Consider the following 14,151-nt stretch of genomic DNA (forward strand, 5'->3'; position numbering starts at 1 on the left):
GGAGGCATGGTTCAAAAGGTAGAACACTACGCTTGAGTGAAAAAGCCAAGTGAATTCAAGCCCTAGCAAAAAAAAAAAAAAACCGACACAAATATATTTAGGTCTTAATCTAGTCAATCAGTTCCGTGGACATCCCTTATTAGTCCAGTTAAGAAAGAAGCCTAGTAAAGCATTTTGAAAAGCATTGTTAAGATTTGCTGTCTAGGAATATACATCTGTCTGTTAAGAGATACAATTTCAATGAAATTATGCCTTTATAAGTTAAATATTTGCTGTCTTGGAATGCAAACTTGGGTGGCAAGACTACATTAAGAAAAAAAAGTCTGCAGGAAACTTATTTCATTAAAAGATAGGTTAGGAAGGAGAAGGCTGTGATTGCTATCTTGTTTCTGAAGTGGCAGGGTGTTTTTGTTTTTCCACCGTTTGTTTTTTAACCTAGTTGTGGTCCAGTGGAGTTGGCCTTTGTGTAATGCATTAAGCCGAATACCTCTTATGTGTGCTTTTCTGTATCTGAGCTTTATTTTAGGTAGAAGTTTTCTTTAAAGAATGTGTGTAATGTATATAAGATACTTGGATTAAGAACTAAGTGTTTGGTGATTGGATTTAGAACTTTGGTGGGGCTTTACTTTGCCTTAGGGGTAGACTTAAAAAAAATGGTTGGCTTTCAATATAATGTAGTATATAAAGTATATATAGGCATATGGGATATAATATTACCTGTGTTTGTTAAATTGACCATTATTAAAATTATTTCAAGTAATGGAATAAAAGAATCTCAAAGACTTTCCTACCTTCAAACCATGAAGCTAGGATTACAAACTTGAGCCACCGGCACCCAACTTATTTAAAGGAACTTCCAGGAATGACTTTTTATTTAGGTTACTTCTTATTTAATGTTCAAAGTTTGAAAATTTTCAAATGTGAGTTACTTCTTGTTTAAGAGAAGTGGTGGTGCAAAAACAAAAAAAAATGGTCAAAAAAAATGGTTGGGGTGGGGTAATGTATTGAGGGGTTACAGTTACGCCCGGCAGGTAGTGGGTATATTACTTTTTGAATTTTGATACCTCTTCTCATGCTTTTCTCCCTCTTTTGCTCCCCAACCCCCTCTAAGTCATCTTCTTTTTCCCCCTTTCTTCCCTATTTCAAATAAATGCATACAGTAACAACAGGTAGGGTTAGGTTTATTTAATCTTAATTTTTATATACCATTTAGTGTGTATAATTGCCTTGAAAATGCTATGTACTCACTTCCAAATGTATAATAACTAGAAAATTTCAGAAAAGATATTTGCAATAAAGTTCTGGGTTCTTTTAGGATGATAATTCTTTGACTATTTTGAGAGTAGACACTAGGTTTACTTACTTTAAATGTAAGTGAAAAATAAAATAAATACTGTTGTGTTGTCAAATACCGTGGTTTTCAGAAAACTGGTCAATATATCAACACGGCATTTTGGCATCACAGGAGTATTTTTTTTTTACTTTTGTCCATTTTTAGTTTTCTAGAGCAGAATGCTTTTAGACCAATAAATCCAGCCTTACATTTGACATTTGACATTGATTGTTAGGAAATTCTGTGAAAAATAAGTTGTCATTACTTAAATTTTATGAAAGTGTATATCAGCGCAAGGAAGATATACATCTTCCTTCAAGGGATATGTTTCAGAAGGAAGCAAATGACTGTATGGTGTTAGAGTTTCAGAAATGCAGATGGAAAGACTTAGAAAAAATCATATTAAGTGAAGTAAGCTAGACTCAAAGGAACTTAGGCTCAATGGTTTCCCTCATTCGTCATAATCAGTAGAAACCTTGGGCTCTACTAGCAGAGATCTGCAATAGAGCAAAATCTTGATACATAAGGCCATATAATGTGAAGCTAATTGAAAGGACCTCCAGGATATTGAAACAAAAGCCATATAATGAATGATTGTTGTCTTTTTCTTTCTTTTTTTCTATTTTTATTACAATTCATAGAAGGGTTACATTATATTCACCAGATAGAAGGTGCATTACTTCACAGACATGGATACCCTTTCTCATGTCTTGGTCCCCATTTCACACCACCCACCCCCATTCCTTCTTTTTTTAATGGTTGTTACTTTTGTGTTGCTTAAGAAGTTTGGGCCTACTGTCAGGCCACAAAGATGGTTTGAGTTTATTCAAAGAGCTTGATTATCTTACTACTTCATTCTGGTACTAGGGCTTAAACTCAGGGCTAGAGCTTTCATTTGGCTTTTAAACATTTTTTATTGTTATTATAAAGGTCATGTACAGAGGGATATCTCACGTGTGTGTGTGTGTGTGTGTGTGTGTGTGTGTGTGTGTGTGTGCACATGCATGCGTACATGCGTATGCTGGTAGTGGAGCTTGAACTCAGGGTGTTGGCATGTCCACTAGCATTTTTGCTTAAGGCTGTGTAGGGAGCACAGTAATGATACAGATAAGCTGAGATGCATAAAGGTGTTTAAATATTTCTCCAGTGCTAGTTCCATAGTACCTTATTCCATTACCATCCAGTATTCGGCGCACCTCACCCACTCAATGCAAGGCTACCCAGCCTCCTCCTACCTGCCTGTCCCAGCCAGGGCCACTCAGTTGGTCCCACAAGTTGGCCTGCTACCACTTGATCCACAGCTTCACTTCTGGGTTTTTGCTGGTTAACAGGAGATAAGAGTTTTATGGACTTTTCTGCGTGGGCTGGCTTTGATCTTGACTCCTCAGATCTCAGGCTCCTGAGTAGTTTAGGATGAGAGGCAGGAGCCATTGGTGCCCAGCTCAGAATTTAATACTTTGGAGTAGTTTTAAGTTCACAGTAAAATTAAAAGAAAATGACAGATACTTCCTATGTCCCTACACAGGCCCAGTCTCCCCCACAACCAACATTCCCTACAGAGGGCTACACTGTGAGAATCAGTGACACACACCTCCCACTGGCACCCATGTCTCCAGAGACTGCAGAGTGTGGCTTATTTGCCCTGTTGTGTCATATGTGCACTGTGGTCCTGGGCCCAGGCACAATGTCGTGTATCAGTCGCGTTATGTTTCATGAGGAGTAATGCCAGTGTTATACAATCCTTTTCTCCAATATAGATTTGGCCTAATGTCTCTAGATTTTGTTCTATTTTAAATCTCTGCGAGGAGAGCCCAAGGTTTCTACTGATTATGACAAATGAGGGAGACTATTGGGCCTATGTTCCTTGGTGTCTGGCTTACTTCACTTAATAGGATTTTTTTCTAAGTCTTTCCATTTCCTTACAAATGGGGTGATGTCGTTCTTTCTGACAGTAGCATAGGATTCCATTGTGTATAAATACCACATCTTGTTGAGCCACTCATCAACTGAGGGATATCTGGGTTGGTTCCATAGCTTTGGTACGGTAAATACTGCTGCAATGAACATCATTGTGCTATTGGATTTAGTATGCCCTTGTTTCTGGATGGTTGGGTAAATGCCAAGTAGTGGGATTGCTGGGTTATAGGGGAGCTCTATGTTTAGTCTTTTGAGGAACTGCCATACTGCTTTCCATTCCCACCAACAGTGTAGTAGTGATCCCTCCTGGCCATATCCCCTCCAGCATCTGTTGTTATTAGTTTTCTTGATCCTGGCCATTCTAATTGGAGTGAGGTGGAATCTTAGAGATGTTTTGATTTGCATTTCTTTTATGATCAGAGATGTCGAGCATTTCTTCATGTGTCTCTAGGCCATTTTTGTTTCTTCTTCAGAGAAGACTCTCTTTAAGTCTTTGGCCTATCTAATTGTTACAACTGAGGGAAACCATGGAGCTTATTTTTCTTTGGGTCTGGCTTACTTCACTTAATATGATTTTTTTCCAAGTCTTTCCATTTCCTTACAACTGGGATGATGTCATTCCTTGCTCACACTTTATGAATGAATGAATGAAGGAAACACTTTCCCCTGATGACCTACAATACATAGTCCCATGAAAGAGAGGTGCACCAGAACATCCCTGTCATTCAGCTTACCTTTTTCTTAGAAACATTTCATAAAGATTTCCATGTAGTTGAGGGTTGACCTTTCTGCAATAATATTGCTGGCCTCTGCAGACCAAATCAAGGGTATTCTGGATGTTCTGCCACTGACTTGATACAGGTAGCCATGTTAACAAAAGGGTATCACTCCAACATGACTCAAATTTCCTGTACCTGCCCATCTTGAATTCCCTTTGATAGTTCAAGCCTATTTACTGAGACTGGAACCTGTGGAGTGTGAGATGGTATGGTATGTGAGTGGTGGTGGGTGGAAGACTAGCGTGGGAGGAGCAGGAAATTGGAGACCCTGGGGATGAGATTGTAGCATTTTCAGTTGCAAAGCTGTGTACCCAGGATAGCTTTGTGAGCTCTGTGGGTGAACTCTATTATCTGGTTCTTCCTGGAAAATCCCTGTAGTTACAGAGATGGCAGAGCAGCTCTTCCACCATTATTAAAAAGGCCAGAATTAAATCTGTGTGTATGTGTGTGTGCTCCTCACATTAGTCACTGGTGAATGCTAATGGTCTTTCCAGTCTCAGGCCTTCAGAGAGGGGGTACAAATGTGTTTCTTGGTGACCCTTAGCTGAGTGGTAAACTAAGTGGTGGTGGGTCCTTTCTTGTCTCATGAGAATGTCCATCACTGGATGACTTGCAGTTGTTGGAAGCATCATTTTAATGATGATATATAAGGAATTATTACTATTTTGGGGTGTGTGTATGTGGCAATCTTGGGGCTTACTCAGGGTCAGAACAGTTTTCCTTAGTTTTTTTTTTTTTCACCCAAAGGCTAGTGTCCTAACAACTAAGGCAGTCCTCTTCTCCTGTTTTTTTTCCATATATTTTTATTGTAATTAATAGAAGGGTTACATTATATTCTCCAGATAGAAGGTACATTACTTCACAAATATTGATACCCTTTCTCATGTCATGGTTCTCCTGGGTTTTTAATTGGAGCTAAGATTCTCATGAACTTTTCTGTCCAGACTGACTTTGAATCCTGCTTCTCAGATCTCAGACTCCTGAGGAGGTAGAATTCCAGGCATGAGCCACCAGTGTGCCTGGATTAAGACTTGTTATTAACCACATTAGAAATGAGCTCCTCAGCCCTCTTCTCCAGGTGAGAATGAGTTATGGAACAGGAAGCTTTCAGAGGCTGCAGGGAATTATACCCTGGTTTGAAGTTGAGAGGTCACCAGAAAACAGGGCTATCAGAGGTAAAGGAAGGTGGATCACATTTCTCAGCAGACATACAAATTTAGTTCCACCACATTCTTGACTTCAGTGTATTTATATATACTGGACATTTAGAGTTTCAGTTAATAACATTGATTTGACATCTCTCATGGAACAGGAGAATGGGGTTGTAAAGGCTAATGAAGCTAGAGGACAACTGAGCAGTAGGCCACCTACCTCATCTAGATGATTCATTGCATTGCAGTACCTGTAAGTAAGTACTGAAGCTCCCGGGATTTCTGCACCTGGCTCTGCCTTCTGCTGGCTTGCAGCACAGTGTCGTCTCACTGCCCTCACGTTAAGGGTTAGACTACACTGGGTCCTTGCAATTCAGTGCTTGGAGCATCTGAGATCCTGATCAGAGGCCACTGGTGACCAATACCTGTTCTGCAAGGGATGAAGTGATTCCTGGCTTCATTTTACTATTTGTGGTTCTCCAGTAAAGTGGAATGGCTGAGAAGCAGGCCACGGGACAGCTGACCTGAGGTGTTGCCAGCACCAAATGACAGCTTTCTAGAGAGGATAGTGGTAATGCTACATCTGGAAAGTTCTCAGCTGAATTTCAGCTGAACAGATGCCAAAGGCCAGCCAGTTTCTGGATGCCCTCTGGGGAAAGGGCAGCCAGTAAAATTATAAAGACGATACAGGGCATGAATGAGCACAAACAAGAGTAAGCCATTTCCACGAAGTCAGGGGGATGCCAAGAGAATAGAAAAAATGGTGTTGGGGCAGAAGGCATGAAACAGAGTCTCATAGGATTTCCTTATCCTTGGCTGGCTTCGAACTGCAGTGCTCATATCACAGCTTCCTGCTTAGCAAGGATTACATGTGTGAGCCACTGGTGCCTGCCTTACTTTGTATTGTGTATTAAATGCTCTAAGTGGCTTTTCTCATGTCTTCATTTTTCCCAGTTCATGCATGTTTGGCTCTGTTTATCCTATATCCTCTACTAAGGTGTCATTGATACGTTGGTCAAAGGGAGTAATAAAGACAGATGAGAGGATTTTTTTAAACCAAACTTTCAGACACCCAAGGGTTCTCATATTTCCTTTGACATTTGATCAATTTATATTCATATTACTTGGAGCTCAAATATTAGGTCACAGCTACACTTAAGAGTAGGTTTTCTATTTTCTCCATTTCTAAACATCCAGTTTATTACTATCCATAGACTCTGTTTTTCTCTAATGACAGAAGAGCTGCATAGCAGGGGCAGGGACCTTTTCGTATGGACACGTATGTATTTTGACTAAGATACTCTTTCGTGGAGCAAGCATGGATCTTTAAAATTGTTTGCACAGCTATGTTGTAAAATGGTAGTAGACAGAGCTGTTTTCATTGCATATCAGATTTGATCTGATATGTGTGTGTGTGTGTGTGTGTGTGTGTGTCCCTTGTGTGGAAATAAAATTTAAACATCCCTAATTCTTTTTTTAAAGTATCATTAATTCTTCATTCTAGCATTAGAACTAGGTGGGCACATGGCTTCCCAGCCTGTGCCAATATTTCAGCCTCTCCTGAAGCTAGATGTGACCAGGTGACTACGTTTCCTCCAACAGAATTTCATCGAAACGTTCACAACCTCTGCGACAAGTCCTTGGAAGGAAATTGCTTGCCTTCCCTTTCTTTTTTTTGCTTCCTTTTGGCTCCAGTTGGGATATCTGTTGGCCAGCTTGTCTCAGGGTAGATGAGGAGCATATTGCAGGGAATGAAAGGGCCACGAGAGGGGTGGCCTCCCTTTGGGTTCTTAATTACCGTTCCTATTGGTGATCACCCTCGTCATCACGACCATCAGATCAGAATTACCGGCAGCCAGATAGGAAGATGGCAAAGGCCTTATCTATCCTGCCTGTTCTCTCAAATCTTTTTCCAGAATTTGTCACTAAATATTCAAACTTCATTGATCAGAGTTTAGCTATATCTAGTTATACAGTGACCCAGATAAAAGTAAGAATTGTTTTTAACTAAGGAAAACAAAGAAGTGTTGAGTGGACTTCTACTTAGAAAACTCCTATCTAGGTCAACAGTGAAAAACAATGGCCTATAGACCAAATCTACCCACAACCTTGTTTTATTATTATTGTTGCAAATACATTGTTATTGGAGCAAAGCCATAAGCACTCATTATACATGTCATCTCCAGCTAACTCCAGGCTAGCAGAGTTGAACAAGTATTCCAGAGAGCAAAGGGACCATGGGCCTAACCTGCTTACCATGTGCCTAGAGTGTCCTGGAATCACAAACCTCTCCATTTTAGCCTTGTGTGCTAAGATGATAGGCAGAAGTCTCCATAGTAAGCTATGTATTAAAGAAGAGGTCTCATAAACCTACATACTCAGAATAGCTGCAAGCTACCATTCTCCCAAAGGCTACCTCCCAGGTAGCTAGCAATACAGTCATTATAATGCCTCATTTCAGCTGATTTTAACTTAACTGAGTAACTAGTGCCTCACTCCACACATGACCCTTGCATGGAGAGTCACTGCTTTTGCACCCTCTTATAGGAATGCTCTAATTGAGTTATTTGAGAACCAACACGGTTGCCATCCCTCCATATGTCTTCATCATTTGTCATTTCCCTATGCACAGGTGGCTTCTTTCTGCAAATTACTGTCACTCTTTGCCTGTGGACATTTTTTTTTACCTATAGTAGCATGCTCAGCCTACATAAGGGGCGATCTGGAAGTCCCTTAGGCATTAATGCTACAGGACAGCCCTTAAACAATAATGAATATGAGCTATTACATAAAATATCCCAGCTTCCTTACTCCTCTAATGGGTCAACTCTGAGATATGTCCCAGAATAATTCTCTGTCTCTCTGTCTCTGTCTGTCTGTCTGTCTGTCTGTCTGTCTGTCTGTCTGTCTCTCTCTCTCTCTCTCTCTCTCTCTCTCTCTCTCTCTCTCTTTATTTTCTTCATTTCCTTCCCCTTAGTGATTCTTGGAAGGACCTACTTTTAGTCCAGTTCTTATATCTGAATCTATTTCTCCATGGATAAAACTGAAGCAGGGATAGGAGTTTGGTCTAGTGGTAGAGTGCTTGCCTAAGCATGCACGAAGAACAGGGTTCGATTCCTCAGTACCACATACATAGAAAGAATGTGGAAGTGGTGCTGTGACTCAAGTGGTAGAGCTCTAGCCTTGAGAAAGCCCAAGGACAGTGCCCAGGCCTGCCCCCCTGACAAGAGAAATGAAGGCAGTAGCTTGTCACATTTTGTATCAAGGAAAACTGATATGACTGATGATTTGCATCTGTTTCAGGGACATTGGATAAGCCTTTGTTCAGAGTCCATCTGCCTGAGTTAAATACTGAGCAGGAGCTGGTGTTTTTCAGAACAAACCCCAAAGTACTAGATGGTAAATTGGTGAAGCAGTCTGATGTGTATTTAAGTTTTGTTAGAAATGTCTTCCATCCTGTCAGATGGAAGAGTGTCTCTGTAACATAGAGATAAAAGAAGAAAAGCACAAGAACCAGAGCAGAGAAGAACAAGAACTTTAATTAAATGTGAACATTCAAATATAACTTATCTTTCTAAAAAACCCCTCCAGTCCCATTAGTATTTTACTTTCTGGCATGTACACAAATATTCATTGTAAATAAATCATATACAGAGCAAGGGCCCATGCTTCTTGAAATTCCAATCTTCAGTGGTCTCCAATGTCTGTGGTACTGCTCTGTGAAATGGTGTTTGCATGACTTGACGCGAATAATGGGCCAATGAATCTGCATGTGTATGTAAGAATGTGTTCTGAGGCATTTTCCTCAATACCACAGCTCTGCAGTGTGTAGTTTCCATCACTTGGTGAGTCTCAATCAAGCCTCATGGCAGAGGCTTGGATTTTGGTGTAGCCTAACAAAGATTAGAAAGGCTGAGGGTGGGGAATTGTCCTTTGGTGAATCTTTGAAGAACAGAACTACAATTTTGGGAGTAGAAGAGCCAAGTGCACAAGTGGTGGTGACCTGTAGTAGAGTCCAAAATGTCAGGTGATAGTGTGGTGGGTACAGTTGTCCTGTGATGGCACAGGGTGCCCTAGGCACTCAGGGAGTCCAAGGAGGGAAGGGGAGTTTGGCTAATGCAAGTAGCCTGGGCACAGCACGGTGGTTTTGTAGGTGGAGTCTGGGTATCCTGGGCTGGAGTAAAAAAAGGTGCAGGGTGGCCAGGGCCACTCAAGTCATCATGGTCAGTAGGATCCAGGGAGACATGCGCACGTGGAGCTCTCCTTAAGCCTTGCTTCCCCTCCTCTTCCTGTGGAAGAGGCTGAAGCTAGATCTCTGCTTGGCAGGTGTCCTCCGGGGGAAGGTGTACTTCCGCAGCACCACATGGTCGACGTCCATAGTCTTCAAGGCATAGAAAACGTTGGCATCATCAGGAATCCTCAGCTCTGGTGGAAGAGGGACACAAAGCTCTTTAGCTGTCCAAACTGGGGCTGAGACCACTGCCATTCCCATGCACTTAGAGATCAACTGTGGGTTAGGACCCGGAATGCCTCCAATCTCTGACTCCTGCATGTGAAAGAACTGCTGAAAACTCCTTTCTCAGAGGACAACTTTGGACTTCAGGTCCTGCTAGGTCAGGGTGAAGGAGGCACAAGCTAATCCCATTCTGACCTCACTGCTGCCTTATCAGCATCACAGACACAACAGGCTTTGCAATGTGCAAACCAGCTCTCCTAAGATTGTCCTACAAACATGGACCCTCAGGACCACAAAAAGCAAGGCCTAACTCAGGCTTCTTGCAGTGAGTTCTGGAGTCCTCTAAGACCATGTGCCCCAAGTAGACTGCAAGTCCTGCCTTTGGCCTTTAATTTCTCCCCAGTCTCCTCTGTCCTGCACTTTTTGTGAGAGGAAAACCCCATGCTGTGAGAGGGAAAACCCCATGCTGCCAGCATAGTGGGAATGGTCCCAGAGGTAGGAGGGAATTCAGAACACATCCTGCATGGAACTTGTAATCTGTCATCAATGCTGATCAACTCCACAAAGAACTGGACAGATTCTGCACCTCATTGCAAAGACAAGACAGCAACACCACTGTGGCTCATTACCATTTGTGTTCCTGGTATACATGAGTCTTACCTGAGTCTGACTCCTCTTACCGTCTGTGAGTCTGTCTCTGTCTCTTTTTTCTTGCTGGTCCTGGTCCTTGAACTCAGGGCCTGACCACTGTCCTTGGGCTTTCTCAAGGCTAGAGCTCTATCACTTAAGCCTCACCACCATTTCTGGCTTTTTTCTATGTATATGTGGTACTGAGGAATCAAACCTTAGTCTTAGTGCATGCTAGGCAAGGACTCTACCACTAAGCCAAATTCCCAGCCTGTCCCTGTCTCTTTTGCTACTTCAGTCTCTGTCCCTGTCCCTGTCTCTCTGTCTCTGTCTCATATACCTAAACTTTTGTCTAGCTTTTCAACTTATATCTTTTATGAGTAAGTCAACTTTTGGTTCACTTATCTAACTCAGTGACTCGGTTCTCCCCCTCACCTGTTTGTTCAAGATAAGTGTTGTGCCACTGGCGCCATATGATCTTTCCTGCTTTTACTGTGGTTGATAGGAAGAAAGAGAATCACAGACTTCTAACCCAGGCTGGCCTCCAACCTAGTGCCTCAGTTGAGCCTCCTAATGAACTGGGTTTGTAGGCTGAGTCCTAAGCACCTGTTTTCTAACTCGTTTGGAAGAAAAACACATAGGTAGAGAATATTGGGAAGTTGCCCATGAGTTCTCAATAGCTCTTTGAGGGCTTGTATCAGTCCATGATATAGGGTAAGTGGTGTTTGGAGGCAGAGTTTTAATGGTGTGGGAACAATGCAAGGGTCTCAGGAACTCTGGGCACACGTTACAACTAAGTGACACTCAAGTGTCAGGTATTTTCTGAAGCCATGTGTTCACATTGGAGAATGACAAAGTCTGTTCTGGTGAGCAAGCCAGCCATTCTGTCCTATGAGCTGTATTCTCTCCAGTCCTCACGGATGGTCTCTGCACTGGCTACTTCCACCTCAGCCAGGGCAAGAACAAGCATGAGAGCAATAGCTGTGCAGCAACCAGGGCCGGCTTGGGCCTGGGGTCTAAGGCTGCCCTTATGCTGCATACCCTGATGGAGGGGTTGGTGGGTGGGTGGGTGAGGACACTCTCTGTTGCCTCACTTCTTTTTTTTGCTAGACCTAGGGTTCTGATGTCAGGGCCTGAGTACTGCGTTGGGGCTTTCTGAAGGCTAGAGTTCTAAGAGCACCACTTCTGACGGTTTTTTTTTTTTGCCTATGCATATATTTCCAAGGAATCGAACCCTGGTGTTCTTGCATTCTAGACGAGCTCTCTACCACCAGTCCAAACTCCTGGGTCCCTGCCCACCTACTTATTTGCCTGTCCTAGCTATTGGTTTAGGACTCACTTTGATCCTGTGTGATGATTTGCACCAGCTCTAAGTCTTCTGGCTTGTATCCACGCACCTGGAATTTCTTGATAGCTTTCACGATGACATCTCGGGTCTTCTCCTGGTTGGTCTCCTGGGTTGGATCAGGAAACAGGCCCTGAGGACTGGGTCCCAGGGGTCCCTCCCTGAAGTCAGTATCCAGGGCTTCTGTGGAACCATCTTAGTGTTAAACATGAGAAATGCCATGGGGTGTCATGGGTGTGTTTTACCCCTTCCTTCCTGAAGAGGAGTCCATGCATTGAAGTTGGTTATTTAGTATTCTTAGTAGAGTTTACCAGCTGTTCCTGGATCTGCTTTCCAGTTTTGGGCCCCTGAGATTTAGTGGAATACACAATAAATTCCAGAAACCACAGGCAAGGGAGGAGCCAGCCAAGTGCCCAGGGCCTGCTCCTAGCCAGATCTGGGGTGAGTTGGAGGATGCAGTGATGAACAACACCACGTGGACCCTTGATCAAATCCCCTAACACTGAGAGTCCAGGAGAGAGGAAGTCGTTGCCTCCCCAGATGACTGCTCATGACACCCATTCTCCTTCCTGTTAGTGAGAGGACTGAACCAGATGCAGACACCAGACCCAGCATGAGGAAGGAGGGGCTCTGAATGTCATCTGCCAGTTGAGTAGCTACAAAAGCAGACATCTCTCTCTCCTGTGAGGAGTTTACTTGTGAGCAGATCTTTTAGCTCCATCATCTGCAGCACCCTGCCTTAGACATTCCTCATCTTCCCAGAACATAGGATCCCTATGTCTCGCTGTCCTCCAACCCAGATGTGATTGTCAGAAGAGCCTACTAAGTAATGTGCGAGGATTGTCTGTGAGACAGTAAACAGTCTCAGCTGGCAATCGTGTTCATTCACTACTAATCTTGTGATCAAACACCAGCCTTTAGGTTGTTTCCTGGGGAAAGTGAAGTATCTATACTATGCCCTCCAGAGCCTAGGATTTCCCCAATCTTTGTCCTCATGCTTCCTCTCGGGACTCCTCACTGACCCTGCCTGAGGATCTATTCTTGCCTTGAGACTGGGCATAATTTTCCCTCCCTCTTTTTTAGGTCAGAAGAGCAGAAGGAAATGCAGCTGCCCAACTCACCTCAATGCTTTTGCTTAAACGTCTGTTTTCCACAGGCAGCACCACCCTGATAACACACGAGTCTCCCAGCCTGAGATGGGGAGGCACAGATGAGCTGTCACTACTCTGCCCTGAGGTGCCGCTGTGAGTGTTGGCTGAATTGGTGTCCATTGTGCTGGTGTCTGTGGGTGAGGATTGGCTGGCAGAGGCCAAGCTGGTCACCCCAGTGGACCGGGAGGAGGATCCCTGGACCTGTGGATGCCAGCAACATCAGGAGAAGTCCAGGTTTCCAACCAGGTCTAGGGCTTTCCTCTCAGGCAGTGGAAAGCAGGACTATGGGCAAGACAGGACGTCACCTTTTTCGGGTCTCCTGAGGATGTTTGTGAGATGCTCGTGATGAGCTCTGGGTAGGAGCTGGAGGAGGGAGCTGACTGCACATTGCTGTCTGACTGCACTGCAGTGGTGTTTGTGCTGCTCATCTCAGGGCCACCCTTGTCCTGGTCCATCCACTTCAACTGGGAGCTGCCACTGGTACTAATTGCAGCACTCTTGGTCTGGTGGCTTTAGAGAGGGGTCAGCTTACTGAAGGAACTTCTCTCAGGACACACACACAAGACCCTAGACCTCAAACACTGGGGACTTAAATCTCCACTCCATGATCTGGGTCAGTTAACATTTTCCCATTCCCTCATGTGATGGATGAATCACAGAGACAGTACTCAGTGTAAGCAGAGGGGAAGACACCCCAGAGAAGTGAGTGCCAGACCTGGCTTCTCATGGAAATGTCTCATCCACAGCCTATCTCATTCCCACACCATCCCATCATCTTCCCTGGCTCTTGCCCATCAGTGGCCAGGTCCTTACTTCTTCCAGGCCTTCCAGATGCTGAAGCGCTAATTGGTCGTAGGGCTTGCAGTGTCATTCTATCCCGGGGGCTCCAGTGTACATGACAGGTCATAGCTAGGCAAGGGGTGTGAGGTAAGCTGACCAAATTGAAGCTTGGGACCTCCCAGATTCTGCTTCAGTTCTGAGCCTGCCACCCATCTGGTCACTGGCCCTAGGGAGTGTAAGTCCTCAAGTCCAGACATGTGACACTCAGGCTGGCACCACATCCCAGTGACAGGCCACTCTCCCTGTCCTAGTGCCTCCCAGCTCACCTGGCCTCCTCGCTGAGCCGCTTCAGGTCTCTGAACCAGCCTAGAAACTTCTCCTCTGGGGTGATGTGTTCATAGCTGCAGCTTGCCTGTAGCTGCTTCAGTTGCTCCATGATTGCATATTCCTGGCCAGGGAGAGCATGAGGAGAGTGGAGGGCTGTGCTGTGATGCCCAGGGGAAGACCATTCACCAGGCTTTGCTCTGGGAACCCTCAGTGCATCAGGGTGCTGTGGCTCTCATAACTGTGTCAACACTCATTCACAGGAAGCTCTCCTCTCCCACTTCACAT

This window comes from Megascapheus bottae, unplaced genomic scaffold (assembly GCF_031878675.1).
Source record: "Megascapheus bottae isolate mThoBot1 unplaced genomic scaffold, mThoBot2.hap1 HAP1_SCAFFOLD_43, whole genome shotgun sequence".
Taxonomy (NCBI): Eukaryota; Metazoa; Chordata; class Mammalia; order Rodentia; family Geomyidae; genus Megascapheus; species Megascapheus bottae.